Source organism: Uranotaenia lowii, chromosome 2 (genome assembly GCF_029784155.1).
Source record: "Uranotaenia lowii strain MFRU-FL chromosome 2, ASM2978415v1, whole genome shotgun sequence".
NCBI classification, from domain to species: Eukaryota; Metazoa; Arthropoda; class Insecta; order Diptera; family Culicidae; genus Uranotaenia; species Uranotaenia lowii.
The window spans coordinates 207,097,230-207,115,392 of record NC_073692.1 but is presented as its reverse complement, the minus strand read 5'-3'; the positions used below and the strand labels follow the sequence as shown (position 1 = coordinate 207,115,392).

General features: G+C 34.1%; 1 long non-coding RNA gene across 1 annotated transcript; it reads left to right on the top strand.

Annotated features, from left to right (window-relative positions):
* The first annotated feature begins 14,477 nt into the window (after nucleotides 1–14,477).
* Nucleotides 14,478–15,515, top strand: LOC129744059 (uncharacterized). Its single transcript, XR_008736794.1, has 4 exons — nucleotides 14,478–14,531; nucleotides 14,597–14,769; nucleotides 14,932–15,128; nucleotides 15,197–15,515. It is a non-coding gene; the product is annotated as an uncharacterized LOC129744059 (long non-coding RNA).
* The last annotated feature ends 2,648 nt before the right edge of the window (nucleotides 15,516–18,163 follow it).

Genomic DNA, 18,163 nt, shown 5'->3' with positions numbered 1-18,163 from the left:
CTTACTGTGCAGGTTAAGGAGAAAATATCTAAGGCAATTTGATTGTTTATTGTTTATTGTTTATCTATATATGACCCATTCCAGCGTGACGTCACAACGTTTGCAAAACAATTTTTTGGTATATTGTATGTAAGTTTTACAGGTCATATCGCACATTGTTAAAAATTGTACATTATAAGGTCAAAATTTTATTCTCTACAATTTGAAACCAAAAGTATTTGCATAGAATAAATAGTTAACAAAATAAAAGCAAAAGGAATCGTGACGTCACAACGCGCCTCTTTTTCCACTTTTCAGTTTTTTTTACAACGCCGCATTTTTCTGCTCTTCTATTTGATCAAATTTTATGAAAATTTCAGGAAAGTATCGATTCATTACAACCAACAAATCGCTGTTTTTGATTTTTTCAAATTTTGATTTCAATTCATTTTAGAGCGATTCAGTTTCGTGACGTCACAACGCACCATTTTTTTTAAGCAGGGTTTAGCAAAGCGTTGTGACGTCACGAAATTTTATGGTTAGCTACATGAGATAAATCAAAGTATAATCTTAAAATGAATGCTTAATTCACTTAAAATGCTTTAAAACTTAATAAGTAATGTGATTTGGTGATAAAATCGATCCATTTATTCCCAAAAATTAAAAGGAATTAAATCTCAAAGGCCCATATAAGCAGATAAGGTTTGCAACACTGTTAACATCCATTTCATTCGAAGTTTTTTTGTGCGATCATGTGAATATTATTTAAGACAAAACTAAAACTAGAAAATATTTATTCGTAAAAGCAATGAAATGTGTTTCTGAATCTTTTTAATCTTCAATTGCAAAGGAAAGGAAAAATAAATAATAATTTCAAAGCCTTCGATCTTTTCAAAGAGAGTTAATCGCCACTAGAGTGCCTAAATCAGCCATCTAATAAAAAATCTTATAAGTTGCAAGCTTAAATAGATCTTTGGCCTAACACAAAATCCAGTGCCAAATTTGGGGATTGGCCCAAGGAAATAGAGGGCACAATGAGCCTAAAATTTGTATGGAATTATGAGAAATTGGGTTTGGAATTTTGGAAAGACATGAAAACCAAGTTATGCACCAATTTCTGAAGTCCCTATCGGCTGATTTGTTTTAATTATAGTAATTCACAAAACTTTCATTATGACAAATAGTTTATCTCAAGATCCCATTTTAAAAATGGTTTAGTTAAAAAGGTTTTTGAGTTTCAAAAATTAGCTTCTGATGGGTCAAATACAAAAAATACCTGAATGATCGTTAATCGACGCTAATTTTGAACGTTATAGCTGTATTATGATAACTCTAATCGAAACGCGTTCCTCAGATGAAATATTGTCATAATCAAAGCTTAAAAATACTCAAATTTAAAAAAAAAATTGGTTGATAAAGATCTAAATTATTGACGAAAAACAGTTTTTTATCATGCCGAACAAAATCTACATAATTCCATACAAACTTCAGGTGCGTTGCGCAACCCCTTTCCTTAGAATAATCTGGCCCAAATTTTGCAGACCTTGTGCTAGTACATATTTGAATTTATTTAATTTTGTAATTCAGTTCGAAGTCCCTTTTATGAGATTTTATGTGAACACGTGGTTCGATTTGGATTTTCTAGTGACATTCTTTAAGGTGGAAATTTCAATAAGGGCAGTTTTTTATTAAAATAATTTAATTAATTTTATTTATTAATTTTCTATGAAAATCTTATGATTTTTTTAATAAAAAAAAGTTAATCTATAAGTTTACCATGTTCAAAGAATTTTTTGAATCTCATTACATTTATTTCATGGAACTTATTTTGTTTGAACATAATGCCAGAAAGAAATAGAAGCTACTAGCGGTGTTTTTCATTCTAACATACATAGATATATGAAGAACTTGATCTTTTGCAAGATTTTTATTCAAATCACAGATAACTACCTGCTTTATGATTCACAAATATTCTTTAACAAAATCGATGATGATTTCATTTGTTTGATAGTTTGTTTATTCTTGAATCAAGCGTTTTTAAGCGATGTTTTATATGTTTTATCAGAAATGTTTGAAAACAACTGAGTTTATGCAAAAAAAAAAATAGTTTGTTTAAAAACTTGATAATAGAATTCGTTTATTGAAGCACATTGTTGTGTTGAACTTGTATTGAAGAAATACTATCATAGTGTTGAAGTAAAAAGTCTTGAACGTTTTCGAAAAAAAGTAAATAAATTTTCGTGACGTCACAACGCATTCTTTACCCGGGTACAACTCACAACCTGCTAAACCGATTTTCAATCTAAAAATTGCATTAAATTCCACTCAAAAAGTTTGAAGAGACCTCGAATTTTCGACAATTTGTGAAATTTCTGTAAATCATAAATTTAAAAACAGTAGAATTTTCGTGACGTCACAACGCTTAAAAATAGATAGCTTTATCAACGATTCTAGAGCGTAAACTTGCAGTGACTGTTATTTATCTTATATAATGCTTAAAAGATGGCTTTTCTACCATCATTTTGCAATAATTTTTTTTGACATAGCTAGATTTTTGACAAAGTTATGTTATAAATAAAGAATATTTGCAAAAATCAATTTAATTTCATACTAAAATTTTTAAATTTCAACGTTAACATACTCAATTCTAAAAAAGGTAGCTGAAAATCTTTTAATGAAAAATGACACTCAAGAAATAACCTTTCTAACGCTATGTAATTTATTTGTGGATAATGAAAAATAAAAATCGGTTCTCCAGTTGAGGGGTGCTTGGAATGGGTCATATATAAAAGCAATTTCTGTATGTTTGTTTGTTTGTTTGTTTGTTTGTCCTCTATAGACTAGAGCTAGAGGTCTGAAATTTGGCATGGATCCTCTTTAGAACCAGGAATGATGAAAAATGTTTTTAGATTTTCGGATGACCCCTCCTGAAGGGGGACGTCCATACAAGACAAATATTGTTTTCGCGTTTTTCACGTTATTTTTTGTCGGATCGTGATTAAAATTTGCACATAAGGGTTTTGAGAGATGAGAAATCGATTTCAGGTATTGAATTTTGGGTCAGGGGTCGGCAAAGGGGTCGTCCATATTAACTTTTCAATATTTTTGTGATATTGACGTTAGTGTACATCGAATTGAGATAAAAATCATATTTTGTGTAAGGGGCCAGCCAAAGGGGTCGTCCATATTCACTGTTCACTATTTTTGTGATACTGACGTTATTATACATCGGATTCAGAAGAAAATTGGTTCATAAGAGTTTCGAATGACTAGCAATCGATTCCAGGTATCGAATTCAGTGTAAGGGGTCGGCAAAAGGGGTTGTTCATATCAACTTTTCAATATTTATGCGATATTGACGTTATTATTCATCGTGTTAAGAAGAAAATTTGCGTTCGGATATTTTGAGGGACACGCAATCGATTGCCGGTATCAAATTTTGTATAAGGGGCAAGTCGGTCAGGGACGACCCCCCATTTTAACTGTTCGCTATTTTCGCGATATTGACGCTATTACGTTATACATCGGATTCAGATGAAAATTGGTACACGAGAATTTTTGAATGATGTGCAAACGATTTCAGGTATAAAATTTTGTGTAAGGGACCGGCAAAAGGGGTCATCCATATAACCTTTGAGATGAAAATTTGCACATAGAAATTATTAAAGACGAACAATTGATTCAAATTATCCGATTTTGGGTCAGGGGTCGGCCAAGGAGGACGTCCATATTAACTATTCACTGTTTTTTTTTGCGATATTGACGTTATCATGCAATGGATCGGTTTAAAAATTAGCTCACGGGAGTTTTAAAGGAAGGAATATCGATTTCAGAGATCAAAGTTTGGAAAAGAGGCCACCGATCTGCAACGATCGAGTCGAAATTTATACACGGTTTATTGGGGTTGGGACGGTCAATTGATTTCTGAATTCAATATTTGTATCAAACGACAAAAAAGGGGGTCATATTAACTGTCAAATTTGCTTTGCAATAATCATGTATCGCATCAAAACGAAAATTCATAAACGGGGGGTTCTTGGCACGGTCAATTGATTCCTGATTTCAGATTTAGTAGCAAACGACAGAAAAAGTGAACGTACATAAAACGTGTTCAACATTTTTGCAATTATTGTTTAAAAATGCATTTGGAACTGCATCTGGAAAATGCCTGTAAATTGACATTCATTCAAACTGTTCATGACATATTCCAAATTGAAAGCTAAACGAAGTTCGTATGGGACCAGCTAGTCTATATATATAAAAATGAATGTTTGTCTGTCTGTCTGTTCCCTATAGACTCGGAAACTACTGAACCGATCATCGTCAAAATTGGCATCTGAGGGTTTTTGGGGCCGTAGATGGTTTCTGTAATAGTTACAAACCGCTCCGACTTAAGGGAGGAGGGGCTCCCATACAACTTTTGTTTTTATTTTCACGAATCAAAAGTCATGGCACCATTTTGTCAAGCAATTTTCGTTTCCTTTAGCGGGGTTATTTTCACCATCACCATGGGCCGGGTATAAGAAGCAACCATCCAAAGTTCACGTGTACTGGATAGCAAATCAAAGCTTGCTAAGCATTAAAAATTTGAAAGGGAGAATTTTGGCGGATGTTTTTTTTCCTTCTACTGTTTAAAGCACGTGGTATCGGTACGGGATATTTGGATGCAATAATGAGCCTACATGTTGGATTTAGAAATATTACAAACCTGTTAGAAATATATTGAATATAATTGTAGTGGCTTTCATACTGCTTTTTACCGCTGCTGGGGGGCTTTGAGGGTATACAAAAACAAACAGTGAACTGAACAGTGAGCAATTAAATGACTTCTTATCTATCTATATATATAAAAATGAATTTCTGTCTGTCTGTCTGTCTGTCTGTCTGTCTGTCTGTCTGTCTGTCTGTCTGTTCCCTATAGACTCGGAAACTACTGAACCGATTTGCGTGAAACTTGGCAGGTGGGGGTATTGGAGGCCGAGGAAGGTTTCTATTATGGTTTGAGACCCCTCCCTTTCTCATGAAGGGGGGGAGGGGCCTCCCAAACAAAAGGCAATTTTTTGCATAACTCGAGAACCAATCAAGCAAATGGTATCAAATTTGTCATGGGGTTATATTTGGGAACTAGGAATATTTCTATGAATATAAGGTACTCCTCCCTCCTTTCAGTGAGATGATAGGAAGGGGGGAGGGGGGCTACCTTTCAATTTTTCATATAACTCGAAAACTAATCAAGATATTGGAACCAAATTTGGCATGGGAAGATATTTGAATGCGAAAAATATGTCAATGATTATTTGAGACCCCTCCTTCTTTCCAGTAGAAAGGGGGAGGGGACCTCTATCATAATTTTTTACCTTACCCAAAAACTTTTAAAGCAAATTGAACCAAATTTGGCATGGGATGGTATTTGGATACGAAAAATATTTCTATGATTATTTTAGACCCCTTTCTTTTTCCAGTAGGGATATTTAAAGGGGGGAGGGGGCCTCTTTTATAATTTTTCACATAACTCAAAAACAAATTGAGCAAATGGAACCAAAGTTGGCATGTAACAAAATTTGGGTACGAGAATTGCTTCTATGAATATTAGTATCCCTTACTCCTTCAAAGAGGTGGATAAAAAGGGTGATGAGAGGTCTCCCTTACAATTTTCAGTATAACTGGAGAACTGATCGAGCGAATGGAACCATATTTGGCATGTGAGGGTATTTGGATACGGGAAATGTTTCTATTATTTATTGAATCCCCACCTTTTCAGCGGAAAGATATAAAGGGGGAAAGGGGGGCTTCCATACAAAATTTTTGCATAACTCGAGAATTATATACATAACACAGTGTGCTTCTATTATAAATTGACGCCCCACCTTTTTTCAACGGAAAGATATAAATGGGGAAAGGGGGGCTTCCATACAATTTTTTTTGCGTAACTCAAGAATTAATCGAGCAATTTTATTTTTATTTTTTTATTTACATAGTATTCCGTCTCACGACATAACTTGACGAACATAATTCCTAAAATTCACTCGGTTCATAGCAACCGTTCTCCAATTTCTCGGGCACCCCACGTTCGCCAGATCACGCTCCACTTGGTCTAACCACCTCGCTCGTTGCGCCCCCGCTCGTCTTGTTCCTACCGGATTCGTAGCGAACACCTGTTTTGCAGGACAGTCGTCCGGCATTCTCGCAACATGTCCCGCCCAGCGTATCCGGCCAGCCTTCACCACCTTCTGGATACTGGGTTCGCCGTAGAGCCACGCGAGCTCATGGTTCATCTTTTGCGTGCACACTCCGTTCTTCTGCATGCCGCCAAAGATGGTTCTTAACACTCGTCGCTCGAATACTCCGAGTGTACGCAGGTCCTCCTCGAGCAATATCCATGTCTCGTGCTCGTAGAGAACAACCGGTCTAATGAGCGTCATATACAGGTTACACTTCGTGCGAGGGCTAAGTCTTCTCGACCGCAGTTGCTTGTGGAGTCCATAGTAGGCACGACTTCCGCTGATAATTCGCCTCCGGATCTCAATTAATCGAGCAAATAAAACCAAATTTGGCATCAAAAAGCATTTGAGTTCGAAAAATACTTTTATGAATATTAGGTTCTCACCCCTCCATTCAATGGGGAGAACGGAAGAGGGGATGGTACTTCCTTTCAAGTTTATGCATAACTCATGAATTTACTACGCAAAAAAAACCAAATTTGGCATGGGATGGTATTTCAATGCGAGAAATTTTTCAAAGTGAAACAATTCCTTTCTTGCAGTAGGAGGATAGAATTGGGAATATAGGAAATAGGAAGGAAAGAGGAAAGCTTATATTTTACTTTTTTTTCACAAAATCCGAGAAATAGACTTAGCTTAACTTGGAAAAATCATTTTGGAACGTTTCTATGATTATCTGACACACCATCCTCCTTTCAGTGAGTAGGTTCATAGGAAGCAGGTGAGCCCAATACAACTTTGTTAGCATAAGTTCTCAATTTATGCTAACGTAGCTAACAAATAGGAACAAATATGGCATGGAAGAGTATTTGGTTACGAGATATGTTTCTATGATTGTTATAGACCCTTACGGTTTACAGCATAGCGAGGGTAAGAAAGGAAGTAGCTCCTTATAAATTTTGTTGTAAAGCTTAAAAACTTATCAACCAATAGAACTGTATTTGATATAAGAGGATTTTTGCGCTCGAAAAAATGGGTATGATAATTAAAGACCACGACCTCCGTTCAGCAGGGGGTGAAGGGAAGGACTGGGAGACTCTCTTATCAGTTTTTTAGCATATATCCAGAACATATCAAGCAAAAAAAACATATTTTATAAGTTAGATTGTTTGCGTACGATTAATTTGAGACCCTCCTTTTTCAGGCGAAGATTAAAACAGATAAAAATTACCAGATCTTTAACACAAATTTATAGATCAAAATTCTGAAAATTAATTTAAGTCATCTTTCATCAGCTTTCATTTTATAGCTGTTGCTTATGAATTATGTTATAATTTGATTTATTTAAAATTAAGCCATCAAAACAATAAAAATTTGAATAATTTCTGAAAATATCATTTGATTTTGAAAGGTGTAGCAAAGCACACCGGGTCAGCTAGTGCTGAATAAATATTTGGACTGATTGTGAAAAACTAATGAACCGATTTCCATAAATTCCAGCTTTTAAAAGCCAACCATTTAATTATTTTTGGAAATCCTCATAGAGAAAGAAAAAGTATTTAGATTTCGAGTTATAAGGCCAAGGCTTCGGTTTCAGAGCTTAAATAGCCTTCTAGGAATTTAAACGGGGCATTAGAAAATGGATAAGATTATTCCATCTGGGGTTTTGAGTTCTATACAATTCAATTTAATTGACCAGTTTCTAACTTTTGAGTTATCATTGATGACCAATGTGTCGATTCAACCATCCAATTTTGAGAAAAATTATTGTAAAACTGTTTAGTACTGCAAATTCAAACAAATGATATCTTAGAATTTAACATTGAATACTCTTCAAAATAATTAATGGGATGTTTGTGCCCAAGAATTGAAAAATGGAATTGGTGACTTCGGTTCAGAGATGATCTGTTTTCGATAACTTCAAAAACTATTAGTGAGCTTTCAACATTTAAGGAAAACTAATAATAAAACACTGTAAATTGAAAAGCAAAAAAATACACACATACAATTGAAAACATGCAAAGTAAGTTTTTATCATGGTTTAACAAAGTTCGGAAGTCCTTTTAGAAATTTCTGAATAAATAAAATTAAAACAAACCAATGAACAAGAAGATTATTCATCTTCAAAAGTGAGATAATATCCAACAAAGATTTTCATTAGATAGGGGATAGGAAAGATAAAAAAAAGTTTCATCTTTTGAAAAAAAAAAATTAGGGTAAAATCTATCAAGCTTCCTAAAAAATGATGGATGTAAAAAATGTTTTTCCTGAAAGGATGAATTACATTGAAATACATCGCAAGGTATAAGGTCACGAGTTAAGTTTCTACTATGTTTGAAGCCCATCTGTCCTTTCACTGGGGGGATAAGATGTGGAAAAGGGTCTTCTTTACAGTTTTATGCATTACTCGAGAACTATTCGAAAAAAAAAACAAAATTTAACAGGGAAGTATATTCCAGTGCGAGAAATGTTATTTTTATGTGTTGAGACCCCTCACTCCATGGCCGTAGGAACGGGGGGGGTTTTGGGGGTTAAACCCCCCCCCATGAGGATCCAAAAAAGCAAGCCGGCTATTCTAATCTACACTCAAAATTTTAAATTCATAATCAAATTATTATAATAGAGCAAAGATATTCAAGAGTAACTATCTGAACTAAAAACTAATACCAAAACCTCAAAACCCCATTTCAAGTTCAAAATTCTGCTACAGTTTTTCAAAATTTTCTCACTTGTTCATAGAATAAGGTTGTCAGATTTTTTTCAGCCCGTATCCGGGCCGGACAAATCCGGGCTGTTTTATATAAAAACCTGGCAAAATCCGGGTATTTGATTTCAAAATTGTCGACCAAATCCAGGCAAAAACCGGTCAATTTTGATCAAAACCTAGGGGTTGCTCATCAAGAATTTGGAAAAAAAAAACTTCAAAAACCTTTCATGATAATTTTTTTTTAACTTGATGCAAAAATTTTGAACGCTTCATTAAAAAAAATTTACAACACAATTTGTTTAATTTGAAGTTTGATTTAAATCAAACTTAAATCAAACTTAAGTTTGATTTAAACAATTCTTAAGAATGAGAATTAAAAAAATCGGGCTTTTCCAATGAAATCTGGGCAACCGGGTCGGACTGGACTTTTCCCAAATTTAATATTAAATATCCGGGCCAATTTAAACGGAACCGGGAATTTTGGCAACCTTATCATAGAAATTCAGATCTTAATATAAAATTTTAAATTAAACCCATTTTGGAAGTTTTGGGTCCATATTCCTATAACAAAAATTGTATTTCGACATATTTTGGTATTTCTGATTTTATAAGTTTAGAATTCTTGATTTTCAGTTCGAATAATCATAAGAAATTAGGAATGAAAAGCTGCTTTGAAATCCTTGTTCGAATTCGGTTTGCATTTCATATCAAATTCGAATCATGTTTTTCGAAGATAAAATGCATTTTCAATATTTGAATAATAGTTTTCAGTAAATGGAAAAAGAAGAAATTTGTTTTATATTCAAATTCGAAGCTCTTGAACTTTATTCTGACACAAAATTTAAACATTTAAAGCTTCTAAGTGGCGATCCAAAATTGAAAACCAGATTCTGATTCATCATTCGAAATTCACATTTTAAATCAGATTCACAAAACAGATTAAAAATTTAAAATTGAAATAATGAATTAAGATTAAACCAGCACTACAGAATTCAAATAATAGATTCATGAACGAGGGCTCAGAGATTTGGCTCATCAAAATTTGATCTGGAATCAAGATTCAATTTTTGAATTTATGTTTAGAACTCAGAAAAAGATTTAGCTTGTGAATGAGTTTTTCAATCAACATAAAATTGTTGAGAAATTCAAAAGAACATAAACATAAAAATTTGCAATTCAATTTCCAGATTTCAAAGATTTTATTCAGAACAAGTTTGTTCACACAATTCAGCTGAAAATCACAAATTTGAGTTAATTTTCTAAGTTTTTATTCATGCAAAATATCCCAAATTATATTTAAAAAAACATCATTCACAGGATTTTTAGTACGGAATTGATTTTTTATGAAAAATATGGCCTGTTTAAGAAACATGTACCTGATCTTCACCTAAAAAATCTACACAAATTTTCTTATTTTTTCGGTGTATTGTTTAACATTATTAATTTTGCAGCTTTTTTTTAAAGCCAAACTTCAAACTAAAATCATAAATTTAGTTCAAGTTTGCATCAAGCAAATTTGATTCGAATTTCTTTTTGTATCTCTTACTGTTTTTTTTTTGAAAAAGTTTATTTATTTTCATCAAAGGTTAGAATCTTGGAATTTGCAAAAGAGTTTAGAAAATTGGGCTTGTTTGATTTGAGTATAGAATAAGTTTTTTTTAAAGAAATTGAAGGCTACCCTAAAAAGAACTTATTTTATGCTCAAATGAAATACTTTGATCTACCAGACTTTTAAACAAATTCAAAAATTTTAACCATCGATGAAAGCAAATTTCATATTTTGTTTCTAGAGGTTTCATTAAAAAAAATTAACTCACCCTTTAGGCTAATGACCACTTTTCTGAAGTTGCTTTTTTAAGGTTTTATTAATGACACTTTACTATCCTTATGGCATTCGTGTCTTCTCTTAAGTTACAATTTCATACGAAAACTTTTAATGGGTACTTAAAAATAAATAATCATATAGTAACAAACATAATTTGTTTTATTTTGTTTTATTCGTGTGTTTTTAGTCAAAAAATCATATGTAAAATTTAGTCACCAAAACCCCCCCCATGAGTCGGTTCTTCCTACGGCCCTGCCTCACTCTCTCCAACGGGAAGAGGTGAAAGAGGAGGGAGGTTTTCCCGAGCAGACTTTGATGCCCAAATTGATAGCAAATTGAGAGCAAGATGAGGTGTCAACAGCAAACTGATAGCATCGTTTGCTATTGAATTTTGCACGAGAGCAAAATTAGGCATGATTGAGGTCTCATTAATTTTAATTTTACAGCAAGTTGAGACCATATTTAGGTATCAACGGCAAAAAGTGTGCAAAATTTGGTATAGCATACAACTTGATAGCAAAACTAGGCGTCATGGAGGTGTCCATATTATCTTATAAAATGCAAACCAAACTCATCACAACATTTGCTGTGCAACCAAACCATAGTAAAATAAGGCATCATTTGGGCATTCTTTACTCTGACAAATATTAGAAATCAAAATTATAGCATAACCTGAAAAGAATGTATTCATTAACTCCCGAATAAAAACGAAAACTGATTGCAAAACTAGGCGTCGATGAGCTGTCCATAGATGACCTAGGTTAGCCAAAAATTTCTCAGATTATAGTAAAATAGATTTTTATCATATTTGTTTCTGTAATCCCACGAGTAAATTACGATACTAATTCTAAATTATATTTTCGTTTTCATGTTTGTTGAAACTGAACGAAGTTATTACACATCAATTTGAGGTTTTTGGAAGTATATCGCATCTTTGCTCAAGAATATAATTTTTGTATTTTTTCATGTTTCATTATTTTAAATCGATTTTTGGATCAAACGTTTTACCGTTACTGTTATCTAAATAAATCAATACAATAAATGTATTTTTATATTTACTTAAACTTCTCCATATTGTTAAAAAAAAATCATCAAAAAAAAGTGAAGGAAGGTGCACCTGTCCTTTGAATATAGAAAAAAATAAAAAACACTTTCAATGCAGTTGAACAATATAAATGTCACTATGTCTGCAGTGCAATGTATTTTTTATTATATTAATTTAACACTTTTTCGAAATTTTCATCCGCAAGGCTTCCGCGATGTTAATAAAGACTCTGCGGACCAAATACAAGATGTCTCGTTTATTCGCTAGTCGCTAGTGTCACGAACTTGATAATGAGACTTTATTCAGCTAAATTTAACATAATAATTAAGAAAACTTTATATCACTAAATTAGTAGAATCTGCTCTGCAGTGTTTTCTGAGATATAGAATGCAAAATTTTGATGTTTGCCTCATAGATTTCTTCACGGTCCGTAATGTGTTATTTTAAATCAGTATTTACTCATCCGCAAAAAAAGACTATGATTTCAATTTTAATCCCATACAGAAGGAAAATCTTGATTTTCCTTGTAGCAATTTAAACTATAATGTATGTACCGTGTAAGCATAGTCAGCTGACTATAGTCAATGTGGTGGAAAGGAAGGTGATGAAAAAGAAAAGTTGCGAAAGCAGTAGTTAGGTTTTTTCTTCGTAAAAATAGTCACCATTACCGATCACACAATGTTTGCAACGCATATTGCGCATAAATGAAGCTCCTTGACAATGACGCTTCGCGACGCAAACTTTTCTTTTATGTTTAATCTATCGAAAATTATATAGTGTGTGTCCACTTGCGTCACCTTAAAAAATGTACCTCATTGGACGATGTTTTGTTTTGAATCCACGAAGAAATTTGGGCTGGCTCTCGAATTGAAATATAGTGGTTCTAATATGTGGACGAAGAAGTTCGGTGGCTGGATAAGATGGATTCAACGGCGACATGACGACACCGAAATAATATTGTTAAAAGGTAATGTTCCTGTTCATTTTTAGTATTTTATTATAAGTCAAATCTTAGGAAGGAGCTTAAAGCATATCCAAAACAATTTTCTTTTTTTGTTATTTTATATCTTATTGACCACTACGACGATTGTGCTTTTTAGGGTGCAGCAAAGAGTCGCAGGTCTCGTTTGTTCGAAAGATGAATATCCAAATTGTGAAGGAGCTGCGTATTGGAACGACTAACGGAGGCATACCAACCGATTTGTCTAAGTTGGAGGATAGTGGAAGTTTTGGTGGACTTTCAGGAAATCAGCCTGGCGGTGGTGGTGAAAAATATGCACTGGGTCTTGTCCGCTGTTGTTAACGTGATTAGACTCCACCAGAAGGAGCAGCTAACAGTCAGCCACCCGAAAGAGGCAGGAAAATAGAAAGCCACCCCGAGCAGACTATGATGCCTAAAACGAGAGGAAACTGAAAGCAAAATAAGCTGTGAACAGCAAAATGAAAGCATTATTTGCTGTTGGTTTTTTGGCGACAGCAAAACTAAGCATCATTAAGGTATCAATAATTTTATTTTGATAGCAAACAAAGACCAAATTGAGGTGCCTACAGCAAAATATTAGCATAATTTGCTGTGTCCCTCTGCGAGAGCAAAATTTTGCATCACTTTTTTTTTTTAAATTTGAAAATGAAATAAAAAAAATCGATAGGAATTTCTTTTTTTTTTCTTATAGCAAAATTTTACCAAAACAAATGCATATTCATTTTCAACAAACGTTCAGTAACAATATAAAAAAATACGTAAAATGTTATTGCGCCAACGGCATTGTCGTTTTGTAAAAGCGGAATAGGTGTGGAATAATAAGAAGTCGTTACCAAGGAAGAAGTCATCAGTACCACTAAAATCACTATTTCGCACTGTCCAGGAGAAATTTGTAAAATTTCTTCTCAGAATCATAATTAGAGCGCAGATGCTTATCATCACTAACATCCACCAAAAAATTATTCCTCGACAGCGATTCGCACTTCCGATCCGTCTTACTGTTGATGTGCAGAGCTTGTCCATCTCCAACTTTCTGACAATTTCAGGATGCTGTTTATTGACGGATGCTGCTCTATATGACTGCATTGGACTCGAAATTTACTGCTGCACCTGCGAAAAATATATCGATTTCATATAAATTTAGAAAAAAAGTTTAACAAAAACAAAAACCTTACCAGGAATTTTGTCACGATTAATATTTTTGACGGATTTTGTTTTAATATTCTCCTTCTCTTCTAACGAAGCGAGCTAAACTAAAAGGTTGTCAAATTGTAGGGATGTGTTTGGCTCTCCAGCGGCCCCTTTTATTTCTTTCATCGACACATTGAGGTTCCAAGGCACTGGAAGGACTAGAATAGTTATATTCTAGTCTAACCAGTTCGAGTATACGAAAGGTGTGTTCAATGGATCTTATTCAATATCGACAGATAATTTGAAATGTAGCTTGCATTTTATCACAACTAAGAGTTCATTTACACTTAACCTTGAACATGAACACAGTCAATCACGGTTAACGGTTAAGTGTAAATAGATTTTCAGAACTGATGGGCTGTGTAATATAATGAAGTAAGTTTTATAACAAATTGTCTGGCCATCTCAAATAAGATCCATTGAACACACCGTTTGTTTACTCGAACCGGCTAGACTAGAATAACTATTCTAGTCCCTTTAGAACCATTGCCAAAACAAGGAAAAAAATCCAACCGGAGTAAAAGAGACCGATTGAGGGCCAAACACATCCCTACAATTTGACAATATTTTAGTTTTGCTCGGCATACCAAAAGAGGAGAAGATAAAAACAAAAGCCGTGAAAATATCGTGACAAAATTGAGGTGTGGTTTTTATTTGCGTTAAGCTTTCCGTTCTGAATTTATATCAAATCGGTTTGTTTTCGCAGGTGCAGCAGTAAATGCAATCCTATAGAGCAGGACCCGTCAACAAGAAGCATGCAGAATTTGCCTCCAGACAGATGGAGAAGGACAAATATTCCACTCCGAAACCATGGTTTGTAAGACGGATGGCCTCGTTTAAGGAAAACATACCAAATCAGTGTGCCTCGGATGGCTTAAGGTAAGTGAACTTATTTGTTATTACGAAGTTATGGAATTCCGTAAAATCTGCTTAAGTTTTCGTAGAACTTGTGCTAGATTATGCTGGATGAACAATCTATCGAAGTGCTTGACTCTTTTCATGAATCCTTCATCAAAAGACACTGTTTTCTTAATATTACAGCTGGCTTCTGTTTCTGCCCAAATCGTATTCCTGCTCAAATTCAATCGAAGTCGGAATTTTCATTCGGATAAAACGATTTCAGTGGGATTGGATGAGCCTTGCACTGTAGCAACAAAATTAGAGTAAGCAGGAAACAACAGGCGCCAGTTGAGCATGAATTCAATTAGATTTTGGAGAAATATAAGGACAAATTTACGGTGAGTTTTTTTTAAATATGAATAATTGTAATATAGTTCTAGCTTAGCCATTTTTTTTTTCTTCGCAGCAGCAACAATCAGATGGCTGAATTATTCCAATGCTACCATATTTGATTTCACATTACTTTTGTGGCACTTCATTGTTCCGATAGCCACCTAGAACTACATCTTCTTATTCCGAGATCTGGATCTGCGACTCCAATGAAAATCAACAAAGGGAAGATGCGAAGCAACTTCGTTTAAATAAGCAGGAACAGAGTTCACAAGCCAGATGAACTGAATATTGATGCTACTGCCACCACCACCATTGAGCGCTCTGACTGAACCTAGTAAGACTCTAAAATTGGAGTAGAGAACACTGGAAACGAATTCCGATAAAACGTCCGAAAACGGCACAAGGTAAGATGATTGCTATTATGCTGAAGTGACGATATCGACGATATACGTCTAAAGTACCCAGTAGTGGGAAATTTGGTTTGTCACAGTATTTCTATGGCTTAATTAAAAAAATATTTTGCTATCACGCTTTTAGATTGTATATTGTTTTGGTTTTTCTTGACATAAGATGATACACAGAAAAATTGAGAGCCAAATGAATCGCAAAATGATTCCTAATTTTGCTTATTCTGAATCTCCAACGATACCGCGTTTTTCGTAAATTTTGAGACCAAATTCATGCTTAATTTTGCTATCGTGGAAAATAGGTTGATGCTTTATATTAGCGTCATTGTGCTTTCCAAGCTCTCAGATTTTGAGGTGTAGTTAAGGTCTCAATTTTAGCAAAATTTGGTATCACTTTGCTAACCATGTATGGAAATTTTTGCTCTCATTTTTGCTGTGTACCACCTTATGTCAAGCAAAATGAAAGCAAATTATCCTCTCAGGGCGTGATAGCAAAATTTGCTATAATTTTGCCATAAAGGTCTGCTCGGGACCTATACCGGTTGATAAAGTCGCAACGCCACTAGTGTTACTACCGGACTTTGCAAACCAGTTGTTTTTGTTGATGTTGTTTTCAAGCTAAGCCAAGCCCAGCTAGCAATCCAAATCTCAAAAACATGCCTTTGCCAAAGCGATTGCTCCAGCTTCCGGACGAGCTTGAAACGGTCACCAACACCACCCAAACAAACATTGTGCGGGAGTTTTCGTCGTTTTCGAAACATGCGAAGGACCTTTTAAAGGAGCTCACGAGGAATGTCGGTAATCTGGCCGAGTAGGCCAAATCACTGCAAGCCCGGATAAATCGATTGGCAATCAAAGTGAGGCATTCAGCTGAAGAAACAGTTCAAAAGTTTCCCATGTTCGATCAGCACATCTTCTCCCGGTTGACGGTGTCCAAGGCGGTATTGGATGTTAATCAGGTAAATATTTGGAAGGGCGGTAGTTGTATTATTTGTCAATCGAAATCAAATGATTTTTTGAAGACCTTTATGTGAGGTGTCTGATAATGATAAACTAGGAAGACAAACTGGCACTAGGTAGAAATTATACATATTTTAATACATATTGAATCGGGATTTTAATATAATTTTCGACTGCTGTCATAGATGCATTGTTGTGTTCACACTGCACTCTTGATATGAGTCAAATGTACTTATACAAATATCAGCTATTTTACTGCATGCCTGCAGGCGCATTTTTTAGTAACCTATACTTTTGTAAAATTGTAATCTAGCTTCGACTTATTTCAACGTGTTCAATTTGTCATGTGATTATGAATTCTTGAAAAGCCTAACCTAGCAATATTTTCACACACAAAATTATTAAAATGAAATGTTTTGAAAACGATCGCTTATTGAACGGTTATAAATGTTTTGATTGACATTTCAATGAATTTCAATCAACTATTTTCCTTATCCTACTAAAAGGTTTTGGTTCTTGCTTCAATTTTGATTACCAATATTAAGTTTTTTTTTACATTTCATTATATTAAAATAGTTCAACAATTCAAAAACCTTAAAAAAGTGTTGGTTCGGACTGCGAACCTTGTAATTGTTTTGTAATAATTTTTCTTTGGACGAAAATCATTTTAATTTTCTTAGCTAATCTTTAAAATTAATTTGATATAAAGTTGAAAAGGGTATCATTTGTTTAAAATTGAAACAAACAGAATATTGAATATTATTTAGCTAACCTTAGGCTGAAATGATAGTTTCAAATTAGGTCTTCAGTTCCTACATGTTAAGTTTAGAAAACGCCTGCAGGTATGCAGTAATATTAATGATGTTCGCATGCTCATGATAAGTATATGGTATAATCACGTTTAGAGGGTAGTACGAACACAATAGCGCAGCTTGCAAAAATCGAAACCGAAATCCCGAAACAAAAAGAAAATAGTTAAAGGTAGTTGCACTTACTTTGGTTGAAAAATGTTAAAGTTCCTCCATCATCATAATAAAAGAAGATAATAAGATGAATATTGGGATTTCCATCCATAAGGATGAAAATCCTTGAAAAAAAAAACGATAAGACGAGCTCTGGGTTAGTTAAAACATTTGGTTTGCCATAAATGCCACAAAATTATAGCAAATATTGCTATCACGCCTTAAAACCAAATTTGCTCTCATTTGGCTGCACATAAGGTGGTACACAGCAAAAATGAGAGCAGTGGCTTAGTCACGCCAAATTTTGCATTTCTGGCTCCCAAATGACACCTTGTTTTTTCGTATATTTTGAAAGCTTATTGATACCTTATTTTGATCTCATGCAAAATTGTTTGATGCCCTATATTGGCATCATTGTGGCCTCAAAACGTTCGGAAACCGAGGTGTCATTAGGCTCTCAGAAATAGCAAAATATGGCATCACTTTGCTAACCAAGTATGAAAATTTCTGCTCTCATTTTTGCTGTGTACCACCTTATGTCAAGCAAAATGAGAGCAAGTTGGGCTCTCAGGGCGTGATAGCAAAATTTGCTATAATTTTGCCATAAAAGTCTGCTCGGGTTCATACAATATTTCTGGATCACTCGAGAACTTATTATACAAATTTAATAGCAAAGGGTATTTGAGTAGATTTTTTTTCTATGATTGTGTA